Source organism: Engystomops pustulosus, chromosome 10 (assembly GCF_040894005.1).
Source record: "Engystomops pustulosus chromosome 10, aEngPut4.maternal, whole genome shotgun sequence".
NCBI lineage: Eukaryota > Metazoa > Chordata > Amphibia > Anura > Leptodactylidae > Engystomops > Engystomops pustulosus.
In genome coordinates, this window is record NC_092420.1 from 55,302,699 (window position 1) to 55,317,816 (window position 15,118).

Genomic DNA, 15,118 nt, shown 5'->3' on the forward strand with positions numbered 1-15,118 from the left:
CCTACACGCTATCACACTCCTCGAATGGCGGATCGTTGGAAATTACTGGAGAGGTGAGCCGCACGATATTTGCTTATCAACAATGTAAATATACCTGCCCAAACGGATGACATAAAATTTATATTGATGTCAATTGGATTTTTAATTGATACGTTAAACCTCAGCTACACCTCCATTCTTTGCTTTTTCTAACAGAGGTAAGGAACAATTTAAACAGTAGTGTAAAATTAGCCTAAGATGTAATATAAAAGATAATACATAATATTACGGTAAAAGAAGATAACTATATTTTTGTGGTAAATGTGTCATGTCATATTAAAAAGAAAAACTTTTAAAACTTTTTGCAAAAAGGTTAGCATAATTATTTAGTATAAATTTTATTTTGTTGTGAATATATTAAATGAAAAAAAAAGTAGAATTGTTTAACATGTAACATGCATCACTCAAAAATGTACACATAAAACAATATGGACCCCAAGTCAGCACTGACAACAAATTTACCAGGCTTAAAACAAGATTCTGTGCAGCCAGGAATTTAAAAAAAAAGTTAAAACATTTTAAAAAGCATGTGAATCATTAAAGCAAAAAAAGTAACAGTCATGGTTGAGTAGAGTCAAATATTGAAAGCTCTACATAAAGTTCTTGAATTTGGCAATATTGGATAGCTTTTAGAAAAATATTGCAAACGTCTATTTTCAGAATTTGCATCTGATGTGCAATTCTTAACATTTTTGCACACACTTAAGTTTTTGGGCGATTACAACATCATCTATTAAGAAAATTGAAAAAACAAAGGTCAAATCAATGTAATTTTACCAGTGGAATCCGAATCTGAAATGAATTTCGGCATGGATTGGTGGTAGGGAGTAGGGGGCAGAGTTTGGTAACATTGGATACAGGTTTTTTTTTTTTTAAATATGTGAGTAGGAATGAGTAGAATGTTTATAATAGATGGGACAGGCCCAGTTCACACCAGTAGTGGCTATTTGTTATATACTAGAATAACGGACATCTTGAATGCATGTCCTTTTGTTTACCATCCATTTCCAATGACTCCTATTCATATCCTGTTATGCACCAGTTATTTATAAAGGCAAAGATGGTGCTTAGCCTTATTTCTGCCATAAACAGAACTTGGTAAAGGACACCACTAAGGGTGGTGTGAACTGTACTTCAAGAAAATCAGAATTCTACATTTTTCATTAATAACCATGGAAACACTTTGAATATTTATATTATTTGAATTACAGAAATAATGCATTATGTCTATTTCATAGCTATAATATCTCCTACATTAATATTTAAATATAATGCAGTATGGTGACCTAGTTCAGTTTTGGAGAATTACCAGAGGCCTGTGTCTTGCATCATAAAAATGAACCATAATATATAGCCAGGCCATAGAATATGATGAATAAATCAATTTGCCTGTTAATTGCAAAATTTTATCAAAAGTCAGTCCTAAACCCAGTATGTCTCTTCACCTCTGCATCTTAATGGTTGGTAATCATGAATCTATTCACAGAATGGTGAAACACAAATCAGACAAAAATGTGCTTGCTGCATGTGTCATTATGTAAATCCATAAGGGCATGCCGAGGTTGTAGTATAACATGACAAAATGGACGGAATTAACACTCGTGTACTTAGGCTAAATCAGCTCCCATCTGAATGAAGTAAACTCCAACAAAATGGAGTTTGCCTAGCAACCAATGAATATTTTTTGTTCATAATCCTGAAAAACATCATCCATAAACCACTAGCTGAGCCCTCTCTACACCCGATCAGTGTTTGCTGCACATGTTGCCATGTTGGCTGAAATCGTTGCTCCCCGTGACATCATTGGGGAACGGCGATCTATTTCTATGGCAATCTTGGTTCACACAAGACTGGTGGCTGTCTCATTTCACAATATGGTCCTGGTGGCTGTCTCATTTACTGGTGGCTGTCTCATTTACTTACCTGGTCCTGTCGCGATCCAGCGGCGCGTTCTTCAACGAGGATTCGGATCTTCCGGCAATTCACTAAGGTCGTGCGTCCGATGTCCACCAGGTGTCGCTGCTGCGCCGAGGTCCGCCGGAGTTCACCATCCTATTCCTGGTGCATGTAAGTGTGTGTCAAGTAACACTTTTTAAAAAAAAATACAGCGGTTTTTCCAAATCTGTCTGGTTTTCCGACGGCCACGCCCCCTATTCCTGGTGCATGTAAGTGCGCCAAAAAAAACGGGGCAATTCGGCGCGAAGCGGTAAAATTCAGAAAACCCAGTGGAAAAACACAATTTGGACCCTTAGTAAATGTGCCCCTATGTATTTCAATGTGCGATTTGCACATTGTAATAGATCCCCATATACTGGCATACTGCAGGCCCGTTCCACACTTGCGAGTGTGATGCGATGAACTCGCATCACACTCGCAACGCATGCTGCCGGGAACGCACGGCCCGAACGCTGCACCGCGGGAGTGAATTGACATGCTGAGTTCACTCCCGGTGTGCAGCGTTCGGGCCGTGCGTTCCTGGCAGCATGCGTTGCGAGTGTGATGCGAATTCATCGCATCACACTCGCAAGTGTGGAACGGGACTGACAGTATATGGTAGGATCAATCAGACAACCTAGGGTTAAAGAGCCTTAGGGGGGTCTGAAAAATAGTAAACAAAAAAATTTAAAAAGTAAAATAAAATAAATAAAAAAACATAAACATTCAAATAACCCCTTTAACCTCTTAACGCTCAGCGTCCGATATATCGGACGCTGAGCGCAGTGACTTAGCGCTCAGCGTCCGATATATCGGACGCTGAGCTGATGCCGGTTCAGCTCAAGATCTGAGCCGAACCGGCATCGGGAAAGACGGGGTGCCGGCTGTGACTGATAGCCGGCACCCCAGTGTAACACCCGCGATCGGAGTTGTCTCCGATCACGGGTGCTTAACCCGTTAAATGCCGCGGTCAGCGCGACCGCGGCATCTAACATGTATCTGGGGGATCTTTCCCCCACGATCGGCCCCCCCGAACCGTTTTCGGGGTGCGCCGATCGTTGCTATAGTAACTCTGGGGTCCGATCTGGACCCCAGAGTTACCTGCAGGAATTGCCAGTAAGATGGCGTCTGTGACGTCATCTTACTGGCACAGTGCCAGCCTATGCAAGTGCATAGGCTGACACTGATAATACTCTGCAATACATGAGTATTGCAGAATATTATCATGAAGAAGCAATCATAAGATTGCTTCTTCATGTCCCATGGTATAAAAGTGAAAAAGTAAAAAAAAAAGTTATTCAATAAAAAAATAAAGTCATAAATCACTAAAAATGCCCCAAACCCCCAAAACATATAAAGAGACATATAACTCAAAAAAAAGTCTAAATCATAACACAAACCCCACATATATAGTATCACCGCGTCCGTAACAACCCGTAGAATAAAAGTAAATCATTATTGAACCCGCACGATAAACGCCGTAAAAAAAAACTGTTATAAACCCTCCAAAAATTATGATTTTTACCTTTTCAATCCCACAAAAAATGCTATAAAATGTGATCAAAAAACCATATGTACTGCGACATGATACTGGTGCAATGTACAACATGTCCCGCAAAAAACAAGCCATCAACCAGCTCCGTAGCCAAAAAAGTAACAAAGTTATGCCACTTGGAAGACGGCAATACATAAATGATAGATTTTTCCCCACATTAGGGTTTTGTTTGACAAATTTAGTAAAACGTAAGAAAATATATTCATGTTTGGTATCCCCGTAATCGTATCGACCCATAGAATAAAGATAACATGATTATTAGTCTATACGGTGAACACCAAAAAAAAAAGAAGTAAAAAATCCAGTACAGAATTGATGCTTTTCTACTCCTGTCCTCAAAAAACGTTCTTAATTTTCAACAATAGGTGATACAAACCCCAAAATGGTAACATTGGAAAAAGCATCTCATCCCGCAAAAAAAATGGCATCACATGGCCCCAATAACGAAAAAGCGAAAATTTTATAGCCTTCAAAAGGGGCCAATGAGGAAACTAAAATCCTGGCAGCTGCAGCGCCCTCCTTCCCTTCTGCGCCTCGCTGTGCCCCCATAACACAAGTCACAGCCACATGTGGGGGGTCTTTGTACTCAGGAGAAATTGCAGAACAAATTGTATGGTGGGTTTTCTCTTTTTATCTTTTGGAAATGTGTAAATTTTAGGGCTAAATGAACGTATAAGGGAACAATATGACCATTCTAAATTTCACCTCCATTTTGATTCAATTACTATGAAGATCTCAAGGGGTTAACAATCTTCGTAAAAGCTGTTTCTGATAGCTTGAGGGGTGCAGATTTGAAAATGGGTTGGTTATATAGGGGGTTTTGATGCTAAATATGTAAAATTTCACTCAAAACTGTATTTATCCCCAAAATAGTCAATTCTGAAAATACGGAAAAGCGATATTCTATTTGCAAGCCGCGTGACATCAAAATAAATTATCCAGACATTTCAGAAATTATGAAAATGTAAAGTAGACAAATGGGAAATGTTATTCAGCAACTTATTTAGGTGGTAAATCGATCTGCCTGAAAACGCAATGATTTTGAATTTCGAAAATGGCAAATTTTTCCAAAAATTTATCATATTTTCTTTTTTTTTGTAAATAAATGCAAAACTTATCTGCCAAAATTTACCACTAAAATGAAGTACAACATGTGGGGAAAAAACATTCTCAGAATCGCTTTGATAAGTAACAGTGTTCAAAAGTTATAACCGTATAAAGAGACGCAAGTCAGAATCCAAAAAATCGGGCTGAGCCTTAAGCTACAAAATGGCTGCGTCCTTAAGGGGTTAACTAGAACTGATATAAATATAAAAAAACAGAGAAATAAAAATCATAAGCATGCTAGGTATTGCTAGGGATAAGCTTGGGGATAAGCTATTTATTGTCTGTGGGGACATGGAGGAGGCTAAAAAACAGTCTCTAGTGACAGGTTCCCTTTACATATCATAAATCTAATATCCATTTTGTTTTAAACTTTTTTTTTTTATGAACTGGTTGTCATTTTGGATTTGAGGAAAATCATGGTGTGTGCTACAAAAAACCCTAGACTTTTCCGCCCCATTACCTAAAAGATATTTTTCCACAAATTGTACTCATTCCTTATCCCAAGTGAAAACAAGCCCAGATGTCCCAAAATATCCAATGTGAATGGAGAATGGGACATTGCTCCATTAAGCAATTTATTGCTGCGCCACATGCATCAAAGCATCTAATGCTGGAAGACAAATCTGATTAGTATAGACTAGTCATACTTTGGGGGTCTATAAACTGTCCTACACCTTTGATAACAGCCTATGAAGTCAGAGGGGCACTGGTAACACCCCCCGGAACCCTAAGCTTATTATCATTATATTAAAAGTTGATTTTAGAATGAAAGAGGCCATAGCTACCTGAAATAAGAAGATTACAGCAGTCATGGTGCCTGGATCTATGAGAAAGTGTCCCTGGATTATTGTACTTGATTTTGATGGTAAATTTTTTTTAAAGAAAGTTTGCATATGAAAATTATGAGCAAATTCTCTCAAAGTAGATTAATAAATCTGCTCCAATGTTTTAACAAAAACCTGGACTAAGGCACAAACTAAGGCAAAGGTAGGTAAAAAAAAATCAGTTGCCGCAAAGCAAAGTGGTCTTCTTCATGTTCCTCCATTTTTAAACTAATAAACTACCTCTACTTAACTTCCTATGCCCTTTATGTTTTGTTAATATTTTACTAACTTTTTAACTTGATGATCATAAAGCTCAGCCACCTTAGCTACATCTGTGTCCTATTACATTGCTTTCAATTGACCAAATAACTATGGGGCACATGTATCATAGTTTCAGCTAGGCAAATTGTCTTTTTGTTGGCGCCTTTTCTCGTTTTTGCGACTTTTTTTGTGACTTTTGTTGGCGCTCTTCAAGTGCACCTCAGTCTGCACCGTTTGCAGTGTGCCTCATGTATCTTAACTTTCCAGATGTTCTGTGCGACTTTTCACCTTTTTTGTGACTTTTTAGGTGCAAATCTGCACCTGGTCCAGGAAGCAAAGGAAGTTTTTAACATGTAAATTGGAATTATTTCACATGCTTTAACTGTTTAACATTTTGCACAGTAACCTCTTTCGTCAAAAATCTTAAATCTTTGCATTTTTTTTTTATTGGTTACTTCTAAGGGCGAGGTCACACATAGAGGTTTAATAGCGTTTTTAATGCATTTTGAAACTAATTACAACAGCTGAGGAGAGGTGATTTGCCTTATTTCATTACTGTTTACATTTGTGTTTACAAAACGCAATATAAACGCTGCCTTAATGCATGTGTTAACATTGCATTTACTATGCGTTTTGTAAATACAAATGTTAAAAGTAATGAAATAAGACAAATCACCTCTCCTCAGCTGTTGTAATTAGTTTCAAAATGCATTAAAAATGCAACATGTTAAATCCCAAATGAACAGTAATGTCCACTCCTGTATATAACCTCCTCACATGACTTGTGTCCACTCCTGTATATAACCCCCTCACATGACTTGTGTCCACTCCTGTATATAACCCCCTCACATGACTTGTGTCCACTCCTGTATATAACCTCCTCACATGACTTGTGTCCACTCCTGTATATAACCCCCTCACATGACTTGTGTCCACTCCTGTATATAACCCCCTCACATGACTTGTGTCCACTCCTGTATATAACCCCCTCACATGACTTGTGTCCACTCCTGTATATAACCCCCTCACATGACTTGTGTCCACCCTTGTATATAACCCCTCACATGACTTGTGTCCACTCCTGTATATAACCCCCTCACATGACTTGTGTCCACTCCTGTATATAACCCCCTCACATGACTTGTGTCCACTCCTGTATATAACCCCTCACATGACTTGTATCCTCTCCTGTATATAACCCCCTCACATGACTTGTGTCCACTCCTGTATATAACCCCCTCACGTGACTTGTGTCCACTCCTGTATATAACCCCCTCACATGGCTTGTGTCCACTCCTGTATATAACCCCCTCACATGACTTGTGTCCACTCCTGTATATAACCCCCTCACATGACTTGTGTCCACTCCTGTATATAACCCCTCACGTGACTTGTGTCCACTCCTGTATATAACCCCCTCACATGACTTGTGTCCACTCCTGTATATAACCCCTCACATGACTTGTGTCCACTCCTGTATATAACCCCTCACATGACTTGTGTCCACTCCTGTATATAACCCCCTCACATGACTTGTGTCCACTCCTGTATATAACCCCCTCACATGACTTGTGTCCACTCCTGTATATAACCCCCTCACATGACTTGTGTCCACTCCTGTATATAACCCCCTCACATGACTTGTGTCCACTCCTGTATATAACCCCTCACATGACTTGTATCCTCTCCTGTATATAACCCCCTCACATGACTTGTGTCCACTCCTGTATATAACCCCCTCACGTGACTTGTGTCCACTCCTGTATATAACCCCCTCACATGGCTTGTGTCCACTCCTGTATATAACCCCCTCACATGACTTGTGTCCACTCCTGTATATAACCCCCTCACATGACTTGTGTCCACTCCTGTATATAACCCCTCACGTGACTTGTGTCCACTCCTGTATATAACCCCCTCACATGACTTGTGTCCACTCCTGTATATAACCCCCTCACATGACTTGTGTCCACTCCTGTATATAACCCCCTCACATGTCTTGTGTCCACTCCTGTATATAACCCCCTCACATGACTTGTGTCCACTCCTGTATATAACCCCCTCACATGACTTGTGTCCACTCCTGTATATAACCCCCTCACATGACTTGTGTCCACTCCTGTATATAACCCCCTCACATGTCTTGTGTCCACTCCTGTATATAACCCCCTCACATGACTTGTGTCCACTCCTGTATATAACCCCCTCACATGACTTGTGTCCACTCCTGTATATAACCCCCTCACATGACTTGTGTCCACTCCTGTATATAACCCCCTCACATGACTTGTGTCCACTCCTGTATATAACCCCCTCACATGACTTGTGTCCACTCCTGTATATAACCCCCTCACATGACTTGTGTCCACTCCTGTATATAACCCCCTCACATGACTTGTGTCCACTCCTGTATATAACCCCCTCACATGACTTGTGTCCACTCCTGTATATAACCCCTCACATGACTTGTATCCTCTCCTGTATATAACCCCCTCACATGACTTGTGTCCACTCCTGTATATAACCCCCTCACGTGACTTGTGTCCACTCCTGTATATAACCCCCTCACATGGCTTGTGTCCACTCCTGTATATAACCCCCTCACATGACTTGTGTCCACTCCTGTATATAACCCCCTCACATGACTTGTGTCCACTCCTGTATATAACCCCCTCACATGGCTTGTGTCCACTCCTGTATATAACCCCCTCACATGACTTGTGTCCACTCCTGTATATAACCCCCTCACATGACTTGTGTCCACTCCTGTATATAACCCCTCACGTGACTTGTGTCCACTCCTGTATATAACCCCCTCACATGACTTGTGTCCACTCCTGTATATAACCCCTCACATGACTTGTGTCCACTCCTGTATATAACCCCCTCACATGACTTGTGTCCACTCCTGTATATAACCCCCTCACATGACTTGTGTCCACTCCTGTATATGACCCCTCACATGACTTGTGTCCACTCCTGTATATAACCCCCTCACATGACTTGTGTCCACTCCTGTATATAACCCCCTCACATGACTTGTGTCCACTCCTGTATATAACCCCCTCACATGTCTTGTGTCCACTCCTGTATATAACCCCCTCACATGACTTGTGTCCACTCCTGTATATAACCCCCTCACATGACTTGTGTCCACTCCTGTATATAACCCCCTCACATGACTTGTGTCCACTCCTGTATATAACCCCCTCACATGTCTTGTGTCCACTCCTGTATATAACCCCCTCACATGACTTGTGTCCACTCCTGTATATAACCCCCTCACATGACTTGTGTCCACTCCTGTATATAACCCCCTCACATGACTTGTGTCCACTCCTGTATATAACCCCCTCACATGACTTGTGTCCACTCCTGTATATAACCCCCTCACATGACTTGTGTCCACTCCTGTATATAACCCCCTCACATGACTTGTGTCCACTCCTGTATATAACCCCTCACATGACTTGTGTCCACTCCTGTATATAACCCCCTCACATGACTTGTGTCCACTCCTGTATATAACCCCCTCACATGACTTGTGTCCACTCCTGTATATAACCTTTCACGTGACTTGTGTCCACTCCTGTATATAACCCCCTCACATGACTTGTGTCCACTCCTGTATATAACCCCCTCACATGACTTGTGTCCACTCCTGTATATAACCCCCTCACATGACTTGTGTCCACTCTTGTATATGACCCCTCACATGACTTGTGTCCACTCCTGTATATAACCCCCTCACATGACTTGTGTCCACTCCTGTATATAACCCCCTCACATGACTTGTGTCCACTCCTGTATATAACCCCCTCACATGACTTGTGTCCACTCCTGTATATAACCCCCTCACATGACTTGTGTCCACTCCTGTATATAACCCCCTCACATGACTTGTGTCCACTCCTGTATATAACCCCCTCACATGACTTGTGTCCACTCCTGTATATAACCCCCTCACATGACTTGTGTCCACTCCTGTATATAACCCCCTCACATGACTTGTGTCCACTCCTGTATATAACCCCCTCACATGACTTGTGTCCACTCCTGTATATAACCCCCTCACATGACTTGTGTCCACTCCTGTATATAACCCCCTCACGTGACTTGTGTCCACTCCTGTATATAACCCCTCACGTGACTTGTGTCCACTCCTGTATATAACCCCCTCACATGACTTGTGTCCACTCCTGTATATAGCCCCTCACATGACTTGTGTCCACTCCTGTATATAACCCCCTCACATGACTTGTGTCCACTCCTGTATATAACCCCCTCACATGACTTGTGTCCACTCCTGTATATGACCCCTCACATGACTTGTGTCCACTCCTGTATATAACCCCCTCACATGACTTGTGTCCACTCCTGTATATAACCCCCTCACATGACTTGTGTCAACTCCTGTATATAACCCCCTCACATGACTTGTGTCCACTCCTGTATATAACCCCCTTTACATGACTTGTGTCCACTCCTGTATATAACCCCCTCACATGACTTGTGTCCACTCCTGTATATAACCCCCTCACATGACTTGTGTCCACTCCTGTATATAACCCCCTCACATGACTTGTGTCCACTCCTGTATATAACCCCCTCACATGACTTGTGTCCACTCCTGTATATAACCCCCTCACATGACTTGTGTCCACTCCTGTATATAACCCCCTCACATGACTTGTGTCCACTCCTGTATATAACCCCCTCACATGACTTGTGTCCACTCCTGTATATAACCCCCTCACATGACTTGTGTCCACTCCTGTATATAACCCCTCACATGACTTGTGTCCACTCCTGTATATAACCCCCTCACATGATTTGTGTCCACTCCTGTATATAACCCCCTCACATGACTTGTGTCCACTCCTGTATATAACCCCTCACGTGACTTGTGTCCACTCCTGTATATAACCCCCTCACATGACTTGTGTCCACTCCTGTATATAGCCCCTCACATGACTAGTGTCCACTCCTGTATATAACCCCCTCACATGACTTGTGTCCACTCCTGTATATAACCCCCTCACATGGCTTGTATCCTCTCCTGTATATAACCCCCTCACATGACTTGTGTCCACTCCTGTATATAACCCCCTCACATGACTTGTGTCCACTCCTGTATATAACCCCCTCACATGACTTGTGTCCACTCCTGTATATAACCCCCTCACATGACTTGTGTCCACTCCTGTATATAACCCCCTCACATGACTTGTGTCCACTCCTGTATATAACCCCCTCACATGACTTGTGTCCACTCCTGTATATAACCCCCTCACATGACTTGTGTCCACTCCTGTATATAACCCCCTCACATGACTTGTGTCCACTCCTGTATATAACCCCCTCACATGACTTGTGTCCACTCCTGTATATAACCCCCTCACATGACTTGTGTCCACTCCTGTATATAACCCCCTCACATGACTTGTGTCCACTCCTGTATATAACCCCCTCACATGACTTGTGTCCACTCCTGTATATAACCCCCTCACATGACTTGTGTCCACTCCTGTATATAACCCCCTCACGTGACTTGTGTCCACTTCTGTATATAACCCCTCACGTGACTTGTGTCCACTCCTGTATATAACCCCCTCACATGACTTGTGTCCACTCCTGTATATAGCCCCTCACATGACTTGTGTCCTCTCCTGTATATAACCCCCTCACATGACTTGTGTCCACTCCTGTATATAACCCCCTCACATGACTTGTGTCCACTCCTGTATATAACCCCCTCACATGACTTGTGTCCACTCCTGTATATAACCCCCTCACATGACTTGTGTCCACTCCTGTATATAACCCCCTCACATGACTTGTGTCCACTCCTGTATATAACCCCCTCACATGACTTGTGTCCACTCCTGTATATAACCCCTCACATGACTTGTGTCCACTCCTGTATATAACCCCCTCACATGATTTGTGTCCACTCCTGTATATAACCCCCTCACATGACTTGTGTCCACTCCTGTATATAACCCCTCACGTGACTTGTGTCCACTCCTGTATATAACCCCCTCACATGACTTGTGTCCACTCCTGTATATAGCCCCTCACATGACTAGTGTCCACTCCTGTATATAACCCCCTCACATGACTTGTGTCCACTCCTGTATATAACCCCCTCACATGGCTTGTATCCTCTCCTGTATATAACCCCCTCACATGACTTGTGTCCACTCCTGTATATAACCCCCTCACATGACTTGTGTCCACTCCTGTATATAACCCCCTCACATGACTTGTGTCCACTCCTGTATATAACCCCCTCACATGACTTGTGTCCACTCCTGTATATAACCCCCTCACATGACTTGTGTCCACTCCTGTATATAACCCCCTCACGTGACTTGTGTCCACTCCTGTATATAACCCCCTCACATGACTTGTGTCCACTCCTGTATATAACCCCCTCACGTGACTTGTGTCCACTCCTGTATATAACCCCCTCACATGACTTGTGTCCACTCCTGTATATAACCCCTCACATGACTTGTGTCCACTCCTGTATATAACCCCCTCACGTGACTTGTGTCCACTCCTGTATATAACCCCCTCACATGACTTGTATCCTCTCCTGTATATAACCCCCTCACATGACTTGTGTCCACTCCTGTATATAACCCCCTCACATGACTTGTGTCCACTCCTGTATATAACCCCCTCACGTGACTTGTGTCCACTCCTGTATATAACCCCCTCACATGACTTGTGTCCACTCCTGTATATAACCCCCTCACGTGACTTGTGTCCACTCCTGTATATAACCCCCTCACATGACTTGTGTCCACTCCTGTATATAACCCCTCACATGACTTGTGTCCACTCCTGTATATAACCCCCTCACATGTCTTGTGTCCACTCCTGTATATAACCCCCTCACATGACTTGTGTCCACTCCTGTATATAACCCCCTCACATGACTTGTGTCCACTCCTGTATATAACCCCCTCACATGACTTGTGTCCACTCCTGTATATAACCCCCTCACATGACTTGTGTCCACTCCTGTATATAACCCCCTTACATGACTTGTGTCCACTCCTGTATATAACCCCCTCACATGACTTGTGTCCACTCCTGTATATAACCCCTCACATGACTTGTGTCCACTCCTGTATATAACCCCCTCACATGACTTGTGTCCACTCCTGTATATAACCCCCTCACATGACTTGTGTCCACTCCTGTATATAACCCCTCACATGACTTGTGTCCACTCCTGTATATAGCCCCTCACATGACTAGTGTCCACTCCTGTATATAACCCCCTCACATGACTTGTGTCCACTCCTGTATATAACCCCCTCACATGGCTTGTATCCTCTCCTGTATATAACCCCCTCACATGACTTGTGTCCACTCCTGTATATAACCCCCTCACATGACTTGTGTCCACTCCTGTATATAACCCCCTCACATGACTTGTGTCCACTCCTGTATATGACCCCTCACATGACTTGTGTCCACTCCTGTATATAACCCCCTCACATGATTTGTGTCCACTCCTGTATATAACCCCCTCACATGACTTGTGTCCACTCCTGTATATAACCCCCTCACATGACTTGTGTCCACTCCTGTATATAACCCCCTCACATGACTTGTGTCCACTCCTGTATATAACCCCCTTTACATGACTTGTGTCCACTCCTGTATATAACCCCCTCACGTGACTTGTGTCCACTCCTGTATATAACCCCCTCACATGACTTGTGTCCACTCCTGTATATAACCCCCTCACATGACTTGTGTCCACTCCTGTATATGACCCCTCACGTGACTTGTGTCCACTCCTGTATATAACCCCCTCACATGACTTGTGTCCACTCCTGTATATAACCCCCTCACGTGACTTGTGTCCACTCCTGTATATAACCCCCTCACATGACTTGTGTCCACTCCTGTATATAACCCCTCACATGACTTGTGTCCACTCCTGTATATAACCCCCTCACGTGACTTGTGTCCACTCCTGTATATAACCCCCTCACATGACTTGTATCCTCTCCTGTATATAACCCCCTCACATGACTTGTGTCCACTCCTGTATATAACCCCCTCACATGACTTGTGTCCACTCCTGTATATAACCCCCTCACATGACTTGTGTCCACTCCTGTATATAACCCCCTCACATGACTTGTGTCCACTCCTGTATATAACCCCCTCACATGACTTGTGTCCACTCCTGTATATAACCCCTCACATGACTTGTATCCTCTCCTGTATATAACCCCCTCACATGACTTGTGTCCACTCCTGTATATAACCCCCTCACATGACTTGTGTCCACTCCTGTATATAACCCCCTCACATGACTTGTGTCCACTCCTGTATATAACCCCCTCACATGACTTGTGTCCACTCCTGTATATAACCCCCTCACGTGACTTGTGTCCACTCCTGTATATAACCCTCTCACGTGACTTGTGTCCACTCCTGTATATAACCCCCTCACATGACTTGTGTCCACTCCTGTATATAACCCCCTCACATGACTTGTGTCCACTCCTGTATATAACCCCTCACATGACTTGTGTCCACTCCTGTATATAACCCCCTCACGTGACTTCTGTCCACTCCTGTATATAACCCCTCACATGACTTGTGTCCACTCCTGTATATAACCCCTCACATGACTTGTGTCCACTCCTGTATATAACCCCCTCACATGACTTGTGTCAACTCCTGTATATAACCCCCTCACATGTCTTGTGTCCACTCCTGTATATAACCCCCTCACATGACTTGTGTCCACTCCTGTATATAACCCCCTCACATGACTTGTGTCCACTCCTGTATATAACCCCCTCACGTGACTTGTGTCCACTCCTGTATATAACCCCCTCACATGACTTGTGTCCACTCCTGTATATAACCCCTCACATGACTTGTGTCCACTCCTGTATATAACCCCCTCACATGACTTGTGTCCACTCCTGTATATAACCCCCTCACATGACTTGTGTCCACTCCTGTATATAACCCCTCACATGACTTGTGTCCACTCCTGTATATAACCCCCTCACGTGACTTGTGTCCACTCCTGTATATAACCCCCTCACATGACTTGTATCCTCTCCTGTATATAACCCCCTCACATGACTTGTGTCCACTCCTGTATATAACCTCTCACATGGCTTGTATCCTCTCCTGTATATAACCCCCTCACATGACTTGTATCCTCTCCTGTATATAACCCCCTCACATGACTTGTGTCCACTCCTGTATATAACCCCTCACATGACTTGTATCCTCTCCTGTATATATCCCCCTCACATGGCTTGTGTCCACTCCTGTATATAACCCCCTCACATGACTTGTGTCCACTCCTGTATATAACCCCTCACATGACTTGTGTCCACTCCTG